Genomic DNA, 19,971 nt, shown 5'->3' on the forward strand with positions numbered 1-19,971 from the left:
GCTGTCATAACTATTTTATGTACTAGGTCACTGCCTGAGCTTTTGTTTGAAGGAAGCATTCTGTGGCTTAAAATTATATGTTTGCACGGACAACACCAAATGCTGGCAAGGATATGGAGCAACAGGAACTCTTCATTCATTGCTGGTGTCAATGCAAAATGGTACAGCCACTTTGGTAGACAGTTTGGCGGTTTCTTATAAAACAAAATATGTTCTACCCATATGATACAGTCATCACGCTTCTTGGCATTTACTCAAAGGAATAGAATAGTGTATGTCCTCACAAAAACCCACACACAGATATTTATAGCAACTTTATGCATAATTGCCAAAACTTGAAAGCAACCAAGGTGCCCTTTGAGATGAATGAATAAATAAACTGTGGTACATGCAAACAATGGAATATTATTCAGCAATAAACATAAATGAGCTATCAAGTCACGAAAAGACATGGAGGAAACTTAAATGCATATTACCAAGCAAAATAAGTCAATCTGAACCATCTCCATACTGTATGATTCCAACTATATGACATTTGGGAAAAAGCAAAACTCTGGAGATGATAAAAAGGCTACCAAGGGAAGGAGAGAGGGAGAGATGAGAAAGCAGAGCACAGAGGATTTTAAGGGCAGTGAAACTATTCTGTACAATACTATAGTGGTGGATACATGTCATTACACATTTGTCAAAACCCATACAATGTCCAATACAAAGAGTGAACCCTAATGTAAACTAGGGACTCTGGGCGATAATGGTGTGTCACTGTAGGTTCATCAATTGTAATAAATGTACAACTTTGGTGGGGAATGTTGATATGGGGTAGGCTATGCATCTGTGGGGTATGGGGTACATGGAAATACTTTGTACCTTCTGCTCATTCTACTGTGAATCTAAAGTTTCTCTGCAAAATAAAGTCTATTAGAATACATATATATAATTATAATCGCTATTCTAAAGAATGGATATATTTAAAAACTCAAATAAAGGATATGTATGCTGGAATAATGAAGGAAATACATTGATACTAATAATAGCTAGCACTTACACAATGAGGTTAGAAAGGCAGAGGCATGATGAGCCAGGGCCTTATGCTGTGTTGTATACAATACAGAGCAAATACATTTTCTTGGCAAGTGAAGAGATATTATGGAGATAATTTTTTAGAGCTTAGTTTGACAGTGTAAGATCTTTGGAAATAAAAGAGAAGAACCACACATGGAGGCTGATCTATATCTGAGATCCATATTAGGTACCATGATCAAAAGTAATTAAAATGTAACATAAATGCTATAAATGCAGAAATGGACATTACTCAGCATCAGAAACAGCTGCAGAGTTAATTTAAGGACTTTTGTTTTGCCAGAAAGATAAAACACATATCTTCAAAGAAGGAAAGATCCCTATATGGAAGTGAATGAACTATTTATTAGTTTTGAAGAAATAGTATCTTAGATAAGGTATTTAGAGCAATAGCATTTGGGTTTTGCAGATTAAACACATTCAGCAGGATGGCTTCTTCTGCAAATTCAGTTAAACTCCCCCATGTGTCAGAAATCAAGATATGTGGCAATTATTTATGTTCAAGATGACAATTTTTATAGAAAGTTTGCCTATCCAAAAACATGAACTATTTCCTGAAAAACTGAAATAAATCTTAGAAGTACTAATTTCCAGGGACACAATTCTGAAAAAGTAATTTTCACTCTAAAGCATTTATTGAGCATCTACTATGTGTCAGCCACTGTGCTAGGAACTGAGAATCTAATGATGGAGGGCCTGGAAAAGACAATGCATAAAGAGAAAATCCATCCTGCATTGATTCAACGTGGGAGGGCACAGCCGCTTCAAAAAGGGAGAGGCTTGAGAGATGGGGAGGAATGCATTAACCCAAGTCTCTGGTATGTACTGAAAAGTTCCAAGAATGTGATATAAAAGAGGCGGTTGAGTCCTCCAAGGAACCTATGCGTAAGATTTGGGTTGGAATGGGCCTGCCACTGAGCAACTAGATTACCCTAGGCAACCCGGTCAATCATTAATGGCCTAGTTTCCTAATCTGTACAGTAACAATAGCTACCATTGACTGGTTACTTACTGAGTGACAGGTGCTCTTCTAAGCACTTCAACAGTTTGCTCATTTAAACTGCACAGCAACCCAATGAAGTGAGAACTATTTATTGTCCCTATTTTACAAGTAGGAAAACTGAATCACAGAGAGGTTACATAACCTGAGCTTGCACCCTCAGTAAGCAGATAAAAACCTCCTGTCATTGAGGACTAAATGAGATAATATCTATTAAAAGGTTATTCTATACCTGGCATTAATAACCTCTCAAATGTGACAACTGTTATTACTATCTTTATTATTTGTTATAGTATAAGTCCCTTTGCCTCATCTCAAAACATAGCACAATAACATTATTTGAAAATGTAAAAGGATAATTAATTAAATTACTCCCTAATCATATAATTTTTATTACTCATCCTTTTCTGTACATATAACTCATTCATTAAGAAAAAATTTATAATGTACCTATTAAATGCAACACTGAGCCAGGTGCTAAGGTATAAAGTAGAACAAAGTAGTCTAGGTGGCTACTCTCATGAATAGAAAAGGATATGATCTGTTACTATGAAGTTTCAAAGGCCAGTTTGGTCACAGAAAGTTCCTTGAAGCAAAAGGATGTGCAGTGAAGGCCTCGTAAAATGTGATCAGCCTTTCAAATGGTGATATCCTAACCCACCTTAACATTCAACCTCTCTCAAAAATCAAATCTTGCATGAATCACTTTCTAAAAAAATGTGATTTTTCAACAAATGTTTTCTTTAGAACTCAGGCAGCCAAAGGTTTAAGATTTTAATGCCTTACCTTCTGACTTGGAAGAGATCTCTCCCACTGCTCTCAGTAAGTCTATGTTTTCCTCAACTTGCCCATTAGCTTTCCTTTCTTCTCTAGAACACCCAGGGCTTCTCCATCATTATGCCAATTATTTGTTTTTAACTGACTGAGCAACCCAACAATGAGCTTTCTGATACTGAGAACTTTGTACATGACATTAGACTAGATGGGGGGGGGGCTCGATGAAGAAAGAAGGGCCTGAGACATTGACCAATAAAACAGCTAGTAAGACGTGAGAGATGCATAAATCGCATGTGGGATATGTTTTCTCAATTACTGTGAATATCAGTAGAGATGGGCATAAAGTTGCCTTCTTACCAATGCAAAGGCTGCTATTTAAAGTTAGGTTTTGTAGAGAAGAAATTAAGCAGAATAACTAAGGCTGAGAGGCTAAGGATTTTCTACAGAGTGAGCTGAATATTTCAGAAAAGCATTAGAGCTCAGTACTGGAGTAATGTGTTCATCAACACATTATTTCTCTGCATTACCTTTAATCAAAGGATAATTATGCCTAAACAAGACAGAAATGAGTAAATTAGTTAAGATACGGGATCATACATTTTTATGGCACCATAGCAATCATCTAGTCAACCTCATCTTTATACTTAGAAAAGAAAAACATGGAAACTCAAGGTAGGGGAAGAGTGAAATTCCCTATGGGAATGGGACTAGGATGGCTTAATACCTTGTTTAGAGTTTTGGAGCCACATCGGAAATCTCACAAAGAAAGCCCTGTAAAAAGTGATCATGAACAGGGAATGTCAAGAATATAAAAGAAGCTCTGTTGACCCTGGAGAAACTGCTGATGATCAGAAGAGATGAAAGGAATTCATAATATTCTCTATATTCCTGGTAGTTTATAGGGTTTATTATTACAGCCTATAAAATTATAAGCCTATTTAATAACATCCCCTAATTTACATCTCATATTTGTCATTTTTCCCTCTGAAGTATCATGGAAACATAAAAGAGAATTTAAATTTATAAACATTTAAACTAGGTTATACCAGTTCTGGTTAAAATCGTATTATGCTGTTATTTTCAGTAAGTTTCACAGAGACTGGTGACACTTTCAAGTAAACTTCACAAGGGTTTTGAAGAAATCTTTGTAAAAGCAGGTTACATATATATGGCTTTGTGACATTCTAACAAAAGCCATAGAAAGAATCCTATTAAAGAGTGAGCAAAGCTGAATCATGTTGCCTTCTCTTCCCACTGTGGTTTTTATTCATTTGAAGTTAAAATTCAAAGCAAACATCTTAGAGCTTCTGTTTGTCACCCAAGAGTTATTTCCAGGCAGCATAGGAAATCTCACATTTCCAAAATCAGGTCACGATACTGGAACTGCTATCAAATTAGTATGTTCATAAATCAGTTTCCAACCCTACAAAGTAGAGAACAACAATAATAAAATTAACTCTGCATTCTTTGGAATCCCCCCAAAAATAATCAGTAGGAGAAATTTTAAGCACAAAACAGTTTCTAATTTAGTAGTTAAGAATTGTAACATTTCCATCACATCTCTACCTCTTTCTCTGACATAATACTTTGTGTAAATAATTTAAAAAGTAAAGTGCCTTTTATCGACTATTTATTCGTTCAGTGTCACTGACCTTTTCCAAGCTGGGTTGACATTGCTGTCCTTCCCTCTTCTGTGGCCATTCCAATCCCCCCCAGTAGCTGTTCTGGAACCTTACCATGCCCCTCCTGCTGCCCCTCCATGGCGTCCTTCTCAGATTAGTCTTGAGTTCTGCTTCCCAGAGGAATCAGGCCATGAGACCGACACTCCCTCGAGTTCTCTTCCACCTGCCTCATCCGTGAATGCTCTGCAGCCATTCTCCCCTCTCCCTCCTATTTCAGGGAAGTCACGTCCTCCACTAGGTTTCTAGCTCTAAATCAGCAGACTTCCTTCAGGACATGCTCCCCACTCTTAGAAGTTCCTGGCGCTCTGTACCAGCTACTGTTTTTTCCTGACTTCTCCCCTCTCCTGTCCTCCTCTCCCTTCTCCCACCCCTTCTGCTCTTCTTGTCCAAAATTTTGAAAGTAGTTTGCACTACTTTTCTCTGCTTTTATAACTCCTGAAATATAACTTATCCCCAGCCACTCTCTTAACCCACTCTCCAAAGTGTTACCAATAACTAACTCTCAAACCCATCCAATATCCTTGTAGGCCCTCATTTCTAGACTTCTTTAAGGTTTGTGGATCAAGCCAGTTAGTTGCTTTACCTTAGCACTCTCGTAACACCTCCTATATATGTGTATTACTGTGCTCCCTTCTGTTCTGTAAGTTCTTGTTTTCATGGCTGTTCTCCTCAACTAGTCTATGAGTATCTGCAAGGGAGGATTCTTGCCATATTTATCTGGGTGTCCTCTATGCTGAAATGAATCAGTGTGTTCCACCTGGTCCAATATAATTCACTAAGAATGACATTTTTCAGCAACTCAGATATTGGACTATTTTATGACTAAAATGTCCCTTTGGCATTTAGCTCTGATTTTAGATAATGTTAATATTCTATACCTGTGCACAAAATAAATTTTAAAGATCTATAATTGGTTTAACATTTTAAAGAAAGTAATAATGATGGTGGCAAAACCCAAAACTTGTATGATCTTTTATTGTCAGCAAAGCACTCTCAAAAACATTTCCTCTGACTGTCACAAAGTAGAGATGGAGCCCATATCAAAGCAGGGCCAGGGCTGTGCAGTTTGGACATGGCCCAACAGCACCCTGCAGTGATGGTGAATGGAGCTGAGTCTATCTATGCTCTGCCCCCCAAGTGTGTGCCCAGAGGAAGGGGTATCTTTTCCTTTGCACAGAAGCTCTGTCCATTCACCGAGCACTGCAGTTTGCATTTCTAATTCATCTGCCCAATGTGAGGCACCTTTTCTAATATACCTATCCAGAGCAGTACATTTTACTAATTCACAGAAAGGATCTGCTAGGCCAGAGCAACCCTAGAAACACAGTTCCCTACAGATTGCTTGCAAAATTTCTCATTTTGAGAAAACAGAAAAAGCTGCTGACACAATCTAAGTCATAGTCCTAACATTAACAGGAAGAGTTTCTCTAGGGAAGGCCATTCACGTTCCATAGGTATTTAGGTACTTTCTCTAAGTAATCGATATGTGGCCTTGAGCAAGTTATTTAACCTCTGTGAGCATTACTTTCCCTCATCTGCAAACAAGGATTCCAGGTAGCCCGACCTCAGAAAGTCACTGTTGCTATTAAATGGCACGACTTAGGTGAAAACAATGTGGCATGCACAGGAGGGGTCAATCAGTGCTGATCTCTTCCATGAAATGTACAACAGTTATATTTGTCACCTATTTTAAGAAAATTCACTCAAGAAATCTCAGCAGCCATTGCTAACATTCTAATAAATTATTATTACCAGTGTGCTCTAAGATTTTCTTTAATAGTCTACTCTTTAACATGAAGCGGGTAAATTATCTACGGCGATCACATTCAACAGTGGTGAAAAGCTCAGAGAACTTCCACAAAGTCACACAAAACATTAACACCAGAGTTAGAGTTAAAAACCTAGAGTTGTTTCTTAAGATCTTTCCAGCCAATAACCTGACTATATATAATACAGATTATCTACCTTTGAGACCAAATATATATATATTGGTCTCAATATAAATATAACCCTTATAAGAAAACCCATAAAACCCTTATAAGAAAAAGGTCGGGTTTCAGCCCATTAAGCCTGAATTTTGGTGAAATTTTGAGCAAATTTTAAGTTGCTTTACTTGAGGGCTGGGCTGAAGCCTGTTTCTAGATGAGTTTATAATTAAATCATGGGATTTGTTTTGGTCGAGGTTTTGTTGTGAGTGTCTCCAACTGATGGGCGGGGTGTGTCTCTTGTTTTTGGGGTTTGGCAAGAGAGTGTGAGCACCTGTGGCTTGTTGAGATTGGGGGAGGGGGGAGGGGGGGGTTGTGGATTTAACCAAAACTAGGTCGTAAGGGTCGTATATACCTGGGTTGTGTGCGTATACGTGGGTTGTGTGTATCTTTTGTTTATTATGTCTTACAAGCATGAATGAATTAACACCTTATGGTTGGTATGCGCGATCCAAGCATAGATTCAAGTCCAGCTACAATCGATTTGACTGTGTCAAGGCCTCCCTAGGCCAATGCTGAGGATATATATATATATCCCCAAATTTTATACAACATAGTTTCTAGTTGAAATACCATTGTCTTGCTTTGTAGGCCGGTACTTTTCAGACAACTGGAAACATCATCCAATAATACCTCAAGTGATAAGTTGCTATAGTAGTTAGTTTACAGCTTGAAGATCTTTTTTGAGCTATTGTTAAAAAGGTGAGATGATGCTATGCCTAGACAGAGACTTAATGAGCATTAATGCTTGTGGGATGTGATTGAAGAGGGAGAGGAAGCAGTGAGGGGTTTTAAAAACATACAAACTTCTAACCTGTGGCAAGTGGGAAACTGGTTGTTTAGTTTCCCTGGGTTTTTCTTCCATCTCAGGATTCTGAACTATTTTCCTTTTTCCTTTATTTGCCTATTTTTTTCTCTGAACACGGACATCTTAGCATTAGTAGAAGAAACTCAGTAATAGCCAACTAAAAGGGGTGCTGCAACAAAGGGTGAAAAGTGAAAAATTTAATAGAAGCTAAACATCGCACATTCTTAGCTAATAATTTTCATATGATGAAGAATATTATCCTCCTTTCTTCCTTTTGTAGGGATTTTCATAGACCTCCCTGGCTTGGGCCACCCACTTAGCCCAGTGAGGATATAACCTGTCAGCAGCTGAAAATGCACAAACTATTTTACTACAGCAGAAAGACTACTGGGACTCAAAACTGTATTTAATTTCCCTAAGTTGTGGGCACACTGATATTACTAATGGCAAATTTCTTCCTCTATCATATCATTTCTAATTAACTTTTTTTAAAAAAATTAATATATAAAAATATAAATTTTATTTTTTTTAATTCCCAGGTATTAATAGGAGAAATTAAGGAGAATACAGGCAGAGGCAATAGAGAACAATAAAATAGCAAGAGAAAGATGATATGTTTAATAAGATCTATACTTCATCTAATGGGAAACCTTTGCTGTATTAAATCTAAACCTGAACTTCTGTCTTAAACAATGGCTGATTTTACTACTGAGCCCCAGGGATTCACGCACAACTTGAATTTGTATAATTATGAGCTCTGTCCAAACTTCATTGGCCATAAGTGTTTACAAATAAATTGTATAGGGGCCTAATAGGAATTCAGAATTATTAAGCGGGGAGTCTGGTATTTGTATTTTAGAATTTCTGGGTAGTTCTGTCAGCCAGAGCAAGAGATAGTACTGAAACAAGGTCAGCTACAACCTACAATCTCATTAGAAGGCAAGCAGATGCTGGAAGAATTTTAGGTTCACTACCATGAGCACAGCCCCACTACCTTGTATGAGACAATGTATTCTTTCCTTACTCATACACAGTAACCAAACTCACCACTTCTCCCACCCACTAAAATTCTAATAAAACAAGTGAGATTAGTATATTGGCCAAAACTTAAACTCTAGAAAATTCACTTTTGGTTTTAGTTTCTGTAATTCTAACGTTATAAAGAGAAGAAAAACTTAAAAGATGAGACTAGATAGGAAGGCTTATCTCTTCATTAAGAAGCAGGCAATCCTGCCTTTATCTGAATATTTATTCACTGGCTTAGTTGTTTGAAACATATATATATATATCTATCAATATATCAATTATATAATATTCATATAATATATATATTCAATAATATATATATGCACACACATACATATATACATGCACAAAATTATGAATACATATATGAATATTATATTATTGATATATTGATTTATATCTTGCTTCAATCCATAAAGGATTTAGATCAAACAGAAAAAAACAAAATGAGTTAGTTTATGAGTTGAACACTTGGTCTATAGAGGAACAACCAAACTGTGACTTGCTTGGCTAAACCTTGGAGGAACTGATACCTGGAAAGGGCAAGTCCAGCGAAAGATCTTGGGGGCCTAGAAAAAGGAAAAAGAAGCTTCCATTTTGGGTCAAGGTGCCATAATCACCTCATTTTGCTTCTTGATTGGAGTGACCACTCAGCATCACAAAGTCAGTTTGATAAAAGCATTTAGATGTCTGGCCTTCAAAAAATTAAACCCTAAGTACCAAATAAGAATATAATTAATTGCCATCCACAATCACTATTTCCAAATCCTTTTTTCATTTCCTCCAGGGGGCACTCTGAGGGCAGCACTGTACAGCCTCCCCCAGCAGCAGCCTCTTTCATCTCTCTTGCACTGTCCTCTCTCTGAGTCACTTGAGTCCATCATAAAAAGGATGCAAAGGTATTCAAATAAAATACCCTCCTAAATTTTACAACTGTAAAACTGGATTACATTTAACGTGGCCCTGATGTTTCTGGCATGAAATGATGGCATTTTTACAAGTCATATTATACAAAGTTGTTATATATCTTTTAAGTAAGGCAAAAAGCTGCAAGCATATGTTAGTCACACTATGGAATGTCATTCCTGTTAGACCCTTGCATGTGATTCCATGTCCTAATGCTTCCAGGGTCCTCTTAATTGTGCTAGATGGAATTCAGATTCCTAGAAAACTGACTTACATTTCCCTTCTCTCAACCATGCAAGACCCGTTCCCAAATTGTCAGGCTCTCTATTCCCACAGCTAGTCAGAAGAAAAAATAAGGTGAGCTATATTAAAAATAAGGTGGTACTTATTTACCCAGTGAGGCAAACCCTTATCTTTGTTTGGCTTGGCAGTGAAAAGGCTAAAAAGCGTAATGGAAAGAAGCCTTCGCAATAAAATCCTCCAGCAAATACTTCTAATGTAGGTTCAAACAAGAAAGATACATTCTTTATACCACTATTTTAGCACTCAAAGAGTAGTGTTCTATTAAGCCAAGTAATAGGACCACTTATTAACTTTAACTTGTAACCAACAAACCCTGAATGCGTAATACTACTGCTCAAGTATCAACACACCAGCCCGAGGGCAAGACGATGAGATTCTAAGAGGGAACTGTGTGCATAGGCTTCTGTTTGAATCACTACCTCCGATGAACTTTTGAGAACTTCTCCCGACCTTCTGTATCTCAATTTTCTTTCCTTCTTGCTTCTCAAAAAGCAAAAGAGAAAGAGGGCCAGAGCATGCACTTCTACATCTTGCCTTGCCAAAGGGTTTAGAACCTTTGCAGAGATGAGCTAAAGCTCATGAAATCAAAGCACGTATCTCCTTTAAATTGTTTATTATTCCCTGGCATTGGTCTGTTGCCAACTTTCCACCTGCGCTTTCATGAAGAAAAAGACCTGCATGTGGAAGTGAGGAAAGGGGGAGTCTTTGGACATGAACAGGAGAACAACTTGGCAAACCCTTTTTTCTTAGTGCAATAAATCATGAGCATGGAATCTGATCCAGCAGGGACTCTTACAGTAGGACAAAGGGAAACAAACACTAGAATCTCTTACTGCAGTATTGAAAGGTGAGATGAAATAAGGTGAAAACAACAACAATTGGGGAAGTTGAGAACCAAGGACAATACTATTTGGGTCACCTGGAAAAAATCACCACCTTCTTGCTTTGAGTCCAATGTCTTATTAATGAATCCTTCTAAGGGACCCAGGGAAGAATACATATACAGAGCACACACACTCCACATTGGCTCAGTTTGGCCACAACAACAGCAAATTGGCACACCATGCAGTGAAATGGATGAAGGGTTCCCTAGCTCCAGGCACAAAAGAAAGCCACCGGGACTCTCAACTTCTCTATACAGCTTTCAAACATATGTATTACAGATCTAGAGGAGCATGAATAAGCAAATTTGCAGTCTTTTCCAAAACTACAGAATTGAGTAGCTCGTTTCTTTTCAGTCAAAAGTAGAGGTGAGGTTAGCAACCAAATAAAAGGTGGGTATAATATCAGGCATTCAGAGAGTACAAGCATCCTGCTTATTGCAACATAAACAAATGAACTCAAACAACAGGACTCAAGTAGAACAAAAACTGTTGCTTTACAGCAAGGTACACTTTCTAGAAAAGAGAATGGCATTTTTTCCCCTACACAAATCTTAAGAGATATAAAATTAAACTTAAAGAAAGGCATAAAGAATAGAAGAGAAAAAAAAAATATTTGGCAAATGCCTACTGTGTGCCAGGGACTGTTTCCAGGATCTTTTAATCTAAGAATTAAAGGCTATTGACTGAATGTGTCTGTAAGAATGACAAGGACCTTATTGCTAATGCCTGACCCTCACCAACAGGACAAGCAAGGTGATGGCACCAAGGCTCCCACTGAGTGGGGAACTCTGGTGATGCAGTTGGAAGTGGGCCACTGATGTTTGCAATCATGTCACCCAGACTCCCTCCCAAGCACATTAGAGACTGGGAAAGTGGCTCTGGTCAGCAGAGAAGGAAGATACGCCATAGCTTCAGTTCTGGATGTATCTAATCCTGATAGAAAATGAGCACTTTGCCTAGAGTGACAGAGAATGTCTCCCACCTTTCTCTGCAATGGATTTTTAGCTGAAAGCCAAAATCTCTATAACAAACGAGCAGGTGATTTTGGTGGTAACTTAAGCTATCAGAAAGCTTCATTTGAGACACTGTAATAAAAGCAGCTGGGAAACCCTCAGTAACCTGTATTTGAATATCTATTACTTATCCTGAGTCCGGCCAAAAAATTTACCTAGGAAATATACTTTGAAAATCAGACACATTGCAGTATCCGAAACAACCCATGTTAGCAGACACAGACTAAAAATTTGCCTTTATTGTGCATTCTTAAAGTTTCTGCTAGCAGAGATTGAATCAAGTTGACTCTAAAGGTATAGTAAAAACAAGCAATTTTAAAATAATGACCTTTGCCTTTATATTACCCTCAGCAATTTGTTCCGATACACATTTAGTTACAAACTCCAACAAGAAATGGTACATGTTATCGCGTGTTCAGGGACCTTAAACATTGCTTCGAACCTTAATACATTACCAAATATCAAGGCATGAAGCAAGTTCTACGAGTCTGAATACTTCATGATTCATGTGTTAGAATTCTATTGGTTCATTCTGGTAGAAATATTTCTTGAACAGCTAAAATGTTCTTAAGTGTAAAGCACCAACACAATTTAGTATTACTTTTAAATTGAATCAACATTCTAGGTTTCCCTTAACCTTCTTTTGGAAATTCAGACAAATTGACATTAGATATCAGAAACTCATGTGTGCCCTTCCCCAGGGAATTTTCAAATAAAAGAAAACAAAAAAGCCAAAAACAAAACCCAAACCTCCCTTTTTCTTTTATAGATTAGCTAAATAGTTGCCATTCTCAAAGTTTGTTGTTTTGTTTTTCCTCACAAAATGTTAACAATTGTAAATGTCCTCTTGTCCTCATACTTGACTTCTTATTTGGGGATGCTTTATATTAACAAGTAAATTTTTTTATTGCATAACCATCACTTTCTCAGACAATGTTTGGTTTTACACGTTTTACTTTTCATTCTCACTTGCTATCAATATTCTTGTTCAAGACCAATCCTCACCTGGTATCTGTCATGGAATTTTTTAATTCTGAGTTTTACAAACTGAACGGGATATTGATTACTCACCATATCCAGGAATGCCTTCTAAAGGGAAAATTATTCACGTGCATCATGTTCGCAGATCTTCTGTCATTAATATTTTCCTTGTCTCCTGTGTTACATGTACTGATTTTCACAGATGAATTCCCACTCTCTTGTTTGAGCAGCTATCATGGGCAATTATTGCAACAAGTATTGAATTCCAAAAAATCCGCCCCCAAAAAACAAATAGCCACAACAGAAGCCCTTCCAGGATTTGAAGAAAGAAACATCACAAAGCACTGCAGGCATGGGTCCATCCATTTAGGTTCCACTAGTTAGTCAACACACTAAAATAACCAGTTCATCTGCTAATCCTAAATGGTGGCAAATATTGTCCTGGTAAAATCCAATTGCTTTGAATGTAAATTAATGCATCCTCGCAGGAAGGACTCTGGAATGTGGGTAAAAAGGAGTCAAAAGACAGTTTCTTGTTATCCTTGTTAAAGAAGTGTTAGAAGGGAAATAGAAAACTTCAGGTCGCTTTGCCATGCTGTCCTTTAGAAATGAATATTGCTTTTTCTTCTTTCTTAGGCACATATTCATGTGTGGTCACTTTAACGCAGTGCTACCGTCTGAGACGTGTCTGACAAAGAACTGGGCAGAGGGGCTAGAAACCATGTATAACCAAAGCCAACTTCTTTCTCAAATTTCAGAATTTCTGGTTTCAATTGCAAAAGTAGGAAGGCAACGAGTAATTTCTGCTTTGCAGGACAAGATTACCATTAGCTACCATCATGACTTCAGAAGGTGCTGTGGTGATGAAATTCATTTCTGCTGCCTAACCCCATAATAAGGCTGTCTGCTTTCTTTAAGTAAAATGACTAAGCTATTGATCCTTTCACTGCAGAATCCCCCTTAATTTGTTGTTATCAAAACCATGTGCGGGCTTTTCATATTTTACCTGGGAAAGAAAATGAATTTTACAGCTGCAAGTCAGATGTGGTCTAAGAATTTCATTCCCGCTTTCTTTCTTTTCTCTTCTCTCGCTGTCTCTTTTGTTTTGTTTTGTTTTGTTTTACCCCAAATTCCGTTCCCCAGTAGGTGTCATTTATTCTGATGCTCTGAAATCTGAAAGATTCTCATGCCCAAGCTATACAGACCTTGCATGCTTTTAAAACACAATGGCAACAGGCTCCTGCTGGAGTCCCCCAGCTCCGAATTTCCAGCAGAACCTTTGGAATCGTCGCAGCCGCCTTGTCTGCCCTGGGCTGTGCCGCCCCAGCTCTGAGCAGCTCAGGACACTTGCAGGCTCCGTGGTACTGTACATTAACTCTGCAGCAGCCTGGCTTGGCTGCAGAGGCTGCTGCCTGACAGGGGATGTGCTGGCGTCAAGGGGGCCCTCTAGGTGGGTTCCCAGACACTGCAGAGCCGCGCTCCTTGCTAGCCTCCAAGGAAGAGCGAGCAAAAGGGGTTAAAAGAAAAGCTCGCCCTGAACAAGCAGATTTCTTTCAGTAAGTCATTCCCAGGCAAGGAAAGCTAAACAGCAAGAAACCTGTAAATAATCTCACAGGGAAATGACACCTTGAACAAATAGACATTGCAGAGGGAGGTGTTCTGTTTTGTTTTTTGTTTTGTTTTCCTTCTTACCCAATGAAAAGAAAGAGAATAAAAGAAGTCCAGAGAGAATTTGCACACGACATGGTTTGGTTAATTCGACTCTTTTAAAAAACAAACAAACAAAAAAACCCAACAAAAATATTAGGGTGGGGAAACCTTGCTTATTCCATGACTTGCAACCATTTAGCTACAGATAGCTACAGATGACCAAAGGGTGATTTTTGGACAGGAAATCCTGTGGAAGCCAGTTCTACAAAGTCAGTTACACTTCAATGGCGATTGCGCATGCCATAAAGCTGCTTGTTTGATTAGGGGGTGTGTAGATTTGAGGAGTGCTGAGATAAAACATTGCAATGCCTATAGTGGATAATTTTGCATTTCCTCAAGTTTGTCCCTTTGTTGCAAAAATTCTGTTCAATAATCCCCTGAAAGCGCCCCATTGCTGTTGATGCCATTTCGGAGCAAGAATAAAATAGTAAACTCTTATAATAGTAGGTTGGCACTTTAAATGGTGTTTGTTTGAAATCAGTAGGAGAATAGACTTTACAGTAGAAGTGTACTCAATATTAATGTATCACTTTTAACTTGGGTATTTTAAAAGCCCCTTATGCAACTGCTTAATATTAAATGGAACACTGACAACACTTAATATATCATGCTATTATCTCCAGTTAGGGTTTCCCCAGTGAGGTCATGGCTTTATAGAAAACATTATGCAGGGTTGGGTGGGGGAGAGCATTTCCCATAAATTCAAAACCAAGTATAAAGAAATCTGTTCAGTCTTGACTGCCATGATTTGGGAATTTCCTTTTGATCAAACAATGATCCTATTAGGAGCACTCTTGGGAGAAGGAGAACTGGGTGATACCTTTAAAAACAGTGAACTTGTAGATTCAGAAACGTGGCACCACTGCGTAAAAGGAAATTGAGAATATTTGTTGGGATTTTCTATAGCCTAGGCAGTGTCCTCATAACCTCTTTTTTCTGAAGGGACTAAATCTCTATCATAAGGTCATTTGTGATCTGACCCAGAAAACTCTAGCCTGAATTTTTAACAATCTTTGAATGCTTTGAATCAAGCATGACAGAGTAATTCAAAATTTGATATTATATTAGATATTTAAATATTATTTAAGTGCTAGGCCTTCGAATGTCCCAGGTCCTGTTCTAAGAGCTTTTATATTATTATCTCACTTAACCCTCACAACAGCATTAGGGAAAGGCCTTGTTCTACAGCTGAGTAGCTTGCCGTAGGTCAAACATCTAGTAAGAATCACCATCTGAACGAAGGAGGTCTGGCTCCCAAGCGTGTACACATTACCATTGTATTCTAGTGCCTCCTTAACAGTAATAATACCACCTTGCACTGGTATTATATTTTGTAAAAAGTTATTTTACATGTATTGGTTTAGCCTCACAGGATCATGCTGGGGAGAGTGAGACATTTAATATGCTCACTTTGGGGATCAATCTCTAAAAGGATAGTATTTGTTCAATATCATATATCATATCAGCAGTAGATCTGGAAGAATTCAGATTATTTGACTCTGGTTGTGTTCTTTGATGAGGAGGAGGATGAAGATGAGGATGAACATTAATTTAACTACGTCAAAACCAACATTTAGTCCTTACGCTTAGTAACAGAGTAGGTCTCCGTGGAAAGTAGCAAATACAAAGATTAAAAAAAAAGATGTAGAAATGGATTTTCCTGTATAATAAATGTCATTTTTTGAACTTTTAAATAATTTAGTCATTAGCTCACTAAAAAAAAGATTTAAAATTAAAATATATGTAAACTAAGAGATTTTAACTGAATATTTTTAATGTGAACTTTCTTGACTGTTTACTTTTATTTTATTTTTACACATGCAACTGTCTAGAATAAAGTACAACAAATTGGAATGAAAGAAAACACAACTGAGAAGCTATGATAAATAGTAGAAAAGCCAAATTTCTGATTGAAGGATAACAAAGAAAAAAAGTAATTTATTTCACAGTTCAGGGATCCAAGACTATACATTAATAAACAATCCTAACTTGAGTATTTTTACAGACTCAAGGCAGCCAGTATAAAAGAATGGTGTTTCTTAGAGAATAGAAAAATAGCTCATTTCTGGCATCTTTACTCCATTTTGTTACTAAAAGTTAACAGTTATGACCACTAATTTACAAATTGATGATTTACAAAACTGAATACTTTATAAATGTGTGACCTTTAAGAAACAATAGTTAGGTAGAACTAATAGGTTTGTAATTTTAAAACAAGTTCTCAAAAATGAGTAATGATAACAGATTAGGGAAATACTTTTCTGTTTTGTTCTACTAAAGATAATAATCCTTTTATGGAACACCTAAGAAACATCAGGAATGACCATGAAATATTACTCTTATGGCTTATCTCAGGACCTTTATTTCAATCAATGAAGGAGTGCTAATTGTTAGCAGGGCACCATAGATTGGCACAACTTTGGTGAGGTTCCTACAGCTATAATGGAGCCTCAGCTTACAAGAACAAAGGCTGGTTTTGTTTTATTCTGTTCTTTGTGGTTTTAAAAATTCTAATTCTGCAGTAAGCACAAGAGTAATTGGCTTTTCGGAGATGAACTCATGGTAACCATCCATATGAGACTGATGTTAAAAAAAAAAAAAAAAAAAAACCAGAATGTCAATTTATTGATAAAGTGAAACTACAAACTCAGAGCAAACCAAAATAATCTAATCAACATTCTCATCAAAAGATTATTAAGGCACTCAGAATCAGAGCAAGAATATTAACTCGCCGGTATCCCCATATCCTTATCCAATAAAATCCTTTTCTCTCAGGGCCAGGAGGATTATGCCCATAAAAGTGGTGGTTTTCAAACTAAGTTCCTGGGAACCCTGTGATTTTGCTGTTTCCTCAGGCCAACTGAGAGGCCCAGGGGAGGCCAGGTACCTGTGCTATTTCAACCAGAGCTCCTCTGCTTTTGCCAGTTTTATCTCAAACTTGGTTTGAAAAAGGGAGTCTGGTCGTTTAAAAAATTTTTTTACAAAAACATAATAATAGGAGTACAGAATTAACACTTTCTAGGCAAACTCTTATCCTTCTGCTATCAGTTTCAAGACTCCACCCTCTTCAAGCCCCTTCCACTTACATACTTCCTTCACAATGAGGATAATACAACGATTTATACCTATATGCTAATACGATCATAGCATAATAAATCCACACCCTGAAGTTGGGTGTCTCCTAAACTTTTTACCAGATGTACTATCAGATATGAGGGGTGTGATGACGTACCTCACGGATTTTTCCCGAATTTCACTTTCAGAAAGTTACTTTGATTTCAAATGTTAAGGAATATCTTTCTGGTCACATTCTGGTAAAATTAATAGCTAATATCAATGTTTCCTTCTTAGGTAAGTTACATAAAATAAAATTAAAACTTCTCTATAGTTAGACATGAAATGACAAGGACCTAAAAAGTGATCTTTTATGGATCTTACATGGATACTATGATTAGTAGTAGGAGAGATATTCTAGGAGAGTCTCCATTTTTCAGAAAGCCTCCACTCTTTCAGGAGGCTGGATAACTTTTGTCTCTTAGTTGTTCAAAAAAGAAAACCAAACAAAAAATTTGATCCCTCTATTCTACATATTGAGTTTGTATAAATATATATATATATATATTTGTGTGTGTGTGTGTGTGTGTGTGTGTGTCTTTTTCGTGACCGGTACTCAGCCAGTGAGTGCACCGGCCAGTCCTATATAGGATCTGAACCCGCGGCAGGAGCATCGCTGCGCTCCCAGCACCGCACTCTCCCAAGTGCGCCACGGGCTCGACCCTAAATATATTTATATATACAAATACCTCTACATAATTTTCCTAGCACATTGTATATATTAATACAAAGACACTTCAAAAAGTTCATGGAAAGATTCATGTTATCTTTTAATTTCATTTTTCCACAAAGTTTTTGAAGTATCCCTGTAGTATGAAAATACTACATCCAAGGAAATAGAAGCTACAGCCACTTGGATAACTTGAGGGATGTAACTTCTTGCCTAAGGCCAAAAAGCAATGCATTTTTCAAAATTTTCTAATAAAATAAAATGTACAGGTATTTTTCGTAAGTGTATATATGTGTGTGTAAATATACCTATATTTGTTCTTTTTATTGCATATATCATTTATATGCAATAAATATAATAAACAGGTGAGAGTAGCATTCCAATATGTAGAATGAGACCCAAATTGACTGCACATTCCCCTCTCCCCACCTTTGAGCAGGAAAAGAACATTCAAGACCAAATCCTCTCTCTCACCTTTACAGAAAACCAATCCTCTGGAAGAAACAGCACCTTCCTCTGTGTATTTATAACACCAAAAACGTTGGCACTCAGTTAATGTTAACTAATAACCATGTCTATAGTGATGACTTTCTACTGACGGCAAGTTCTAGCAAAGTCTGAAGGCATGTTGTTCAGCACGTTTATCACCGAAATAAGAGAAGCCCTTCCTGAAGCCATGGTTTCAATGGCTAAGAATCAGGGAACTGCGTGGTTTCAGTAAATTGCTAGAACACTCAATTTCTAAGTATTCTTATAACCAAGGATATAACCACCAATCGAAAAATGAAACAGAAATCCATTAAACACCTATGTTGATCACCTAAAACCAGCAGATGCTTTGCTGGAAATTTTCACAATTTAGCTAATGTAGCAAATCATTTTGAATCATATAGTCTAAGTTCAAATCTTCTAATCTTACATGATAAATAAATGCATTTGCAGAAAAAAAGTCATATCATCAAACACAATACATTTCATAATTAGAATATTTAGAATCTTGCTAAATTCCACTTTAAATATTTTTGGAAGTAGAAGAGTTAGAATACCTAATGCTAGAATATAAAGAAGGCACTTTTAACATTTATAGATATATATAAATAAATACATATATTATAATATATATAAATACATATATTTATAAATATATATATTTTTGGTGGGCTGGCCAGTATGGGGATCTGAACCCATGACCTTGCAGTTATAAAGCTGCGCTCTAACCACCGAAGCTCACCAGCCAGGCCTATGTTTAAAAATCAAATATAGAAAAAAGTTCACAGCAAGTTGGAGGAGAAAAAAGTAGAATTTGCATTCTGTCTTGGAGTTTCAAGATATGAGCCCTTAATTTCAGGTTCTACTTTTACTTTTTGTGTAATTTTGACCAAATTACTAAACTTCTTTAAACTGGTAAGAACAGATACTACTACACTTGATTTTAGCCAAAAGGCCAAGAAGCAATCACTATACCACTTTAAGACACAATTTTCCTATTCGTAGCACAGACATAATAGCAAATTCATAGGTGATTATAATTTTTAGCTTTCTGCAGTGAATTATAAAATAATACTTTGTAAGAAAAAAGAGCCCTTTAAATGTTTTTCTTGTAAAATTTTTTTATTAAACATATACAAAATATAGATTATTCATTTGGTCTGAAAATTACTTGAATCAAAACAAAAAAAAAGAAAAGAAAAAAACAAATGAAGTAATGTTGGAAGTTCCTTCTGAAATGGAATTATATTTCATTCTTATCTTAAATGTTTCTAAAGGTGTTATATCATGTTTGTTTTAGAAATTCAAAGGAGTAAAAGTATTTCTCATGCTGTAAGATAAAGACCAGCTTCAGTATATGAGTATGCCCATGCTATGAATATAGATTCCTAAGAATGACATGGAAAATATCCGAAGTAATGCTAGGTAGAAAGAGAAAACACAGCAACAACAAAAAACCCTCAGGTTTGCAGAATAATATCTTGAGTATGAATTCATCGATTTAAATATGTATGTGTGCTAATATATAAATTTATAGCAAGGT

General features: G+C 36.8%; 1 pseudogene; it reads right to left on the reverse strand.

The window, feature by feature from the left end:
• Positions 1 to 19,283: 19,283 nt before the first annotated feature.
• On the reverse strand, positions 19,284 to 19,395 carry LOC134371256 (U2 spliceosomal RNA; annotated as a pseudogene).
• Positions 19,396 to 19,971: the final 576 nt, after the last annotated feature.

The sequence above is a fragment of the Cynocephalus volans genome, chromosome 2, assembly GCF_027409185.1.
Source record: "Cynocephalus volans isolate mCynVol1 chromosome 2, mCynVol1.pri, whole genome shotgun sequence".
Classification (NCBI taxonomy): domain Eukaryota; kingdom Metazoa; phylum Chordata; class Mammalia; order Dermoptera; family Cynocephalidae; genus Cynocephalus; species Cynocephalus volans.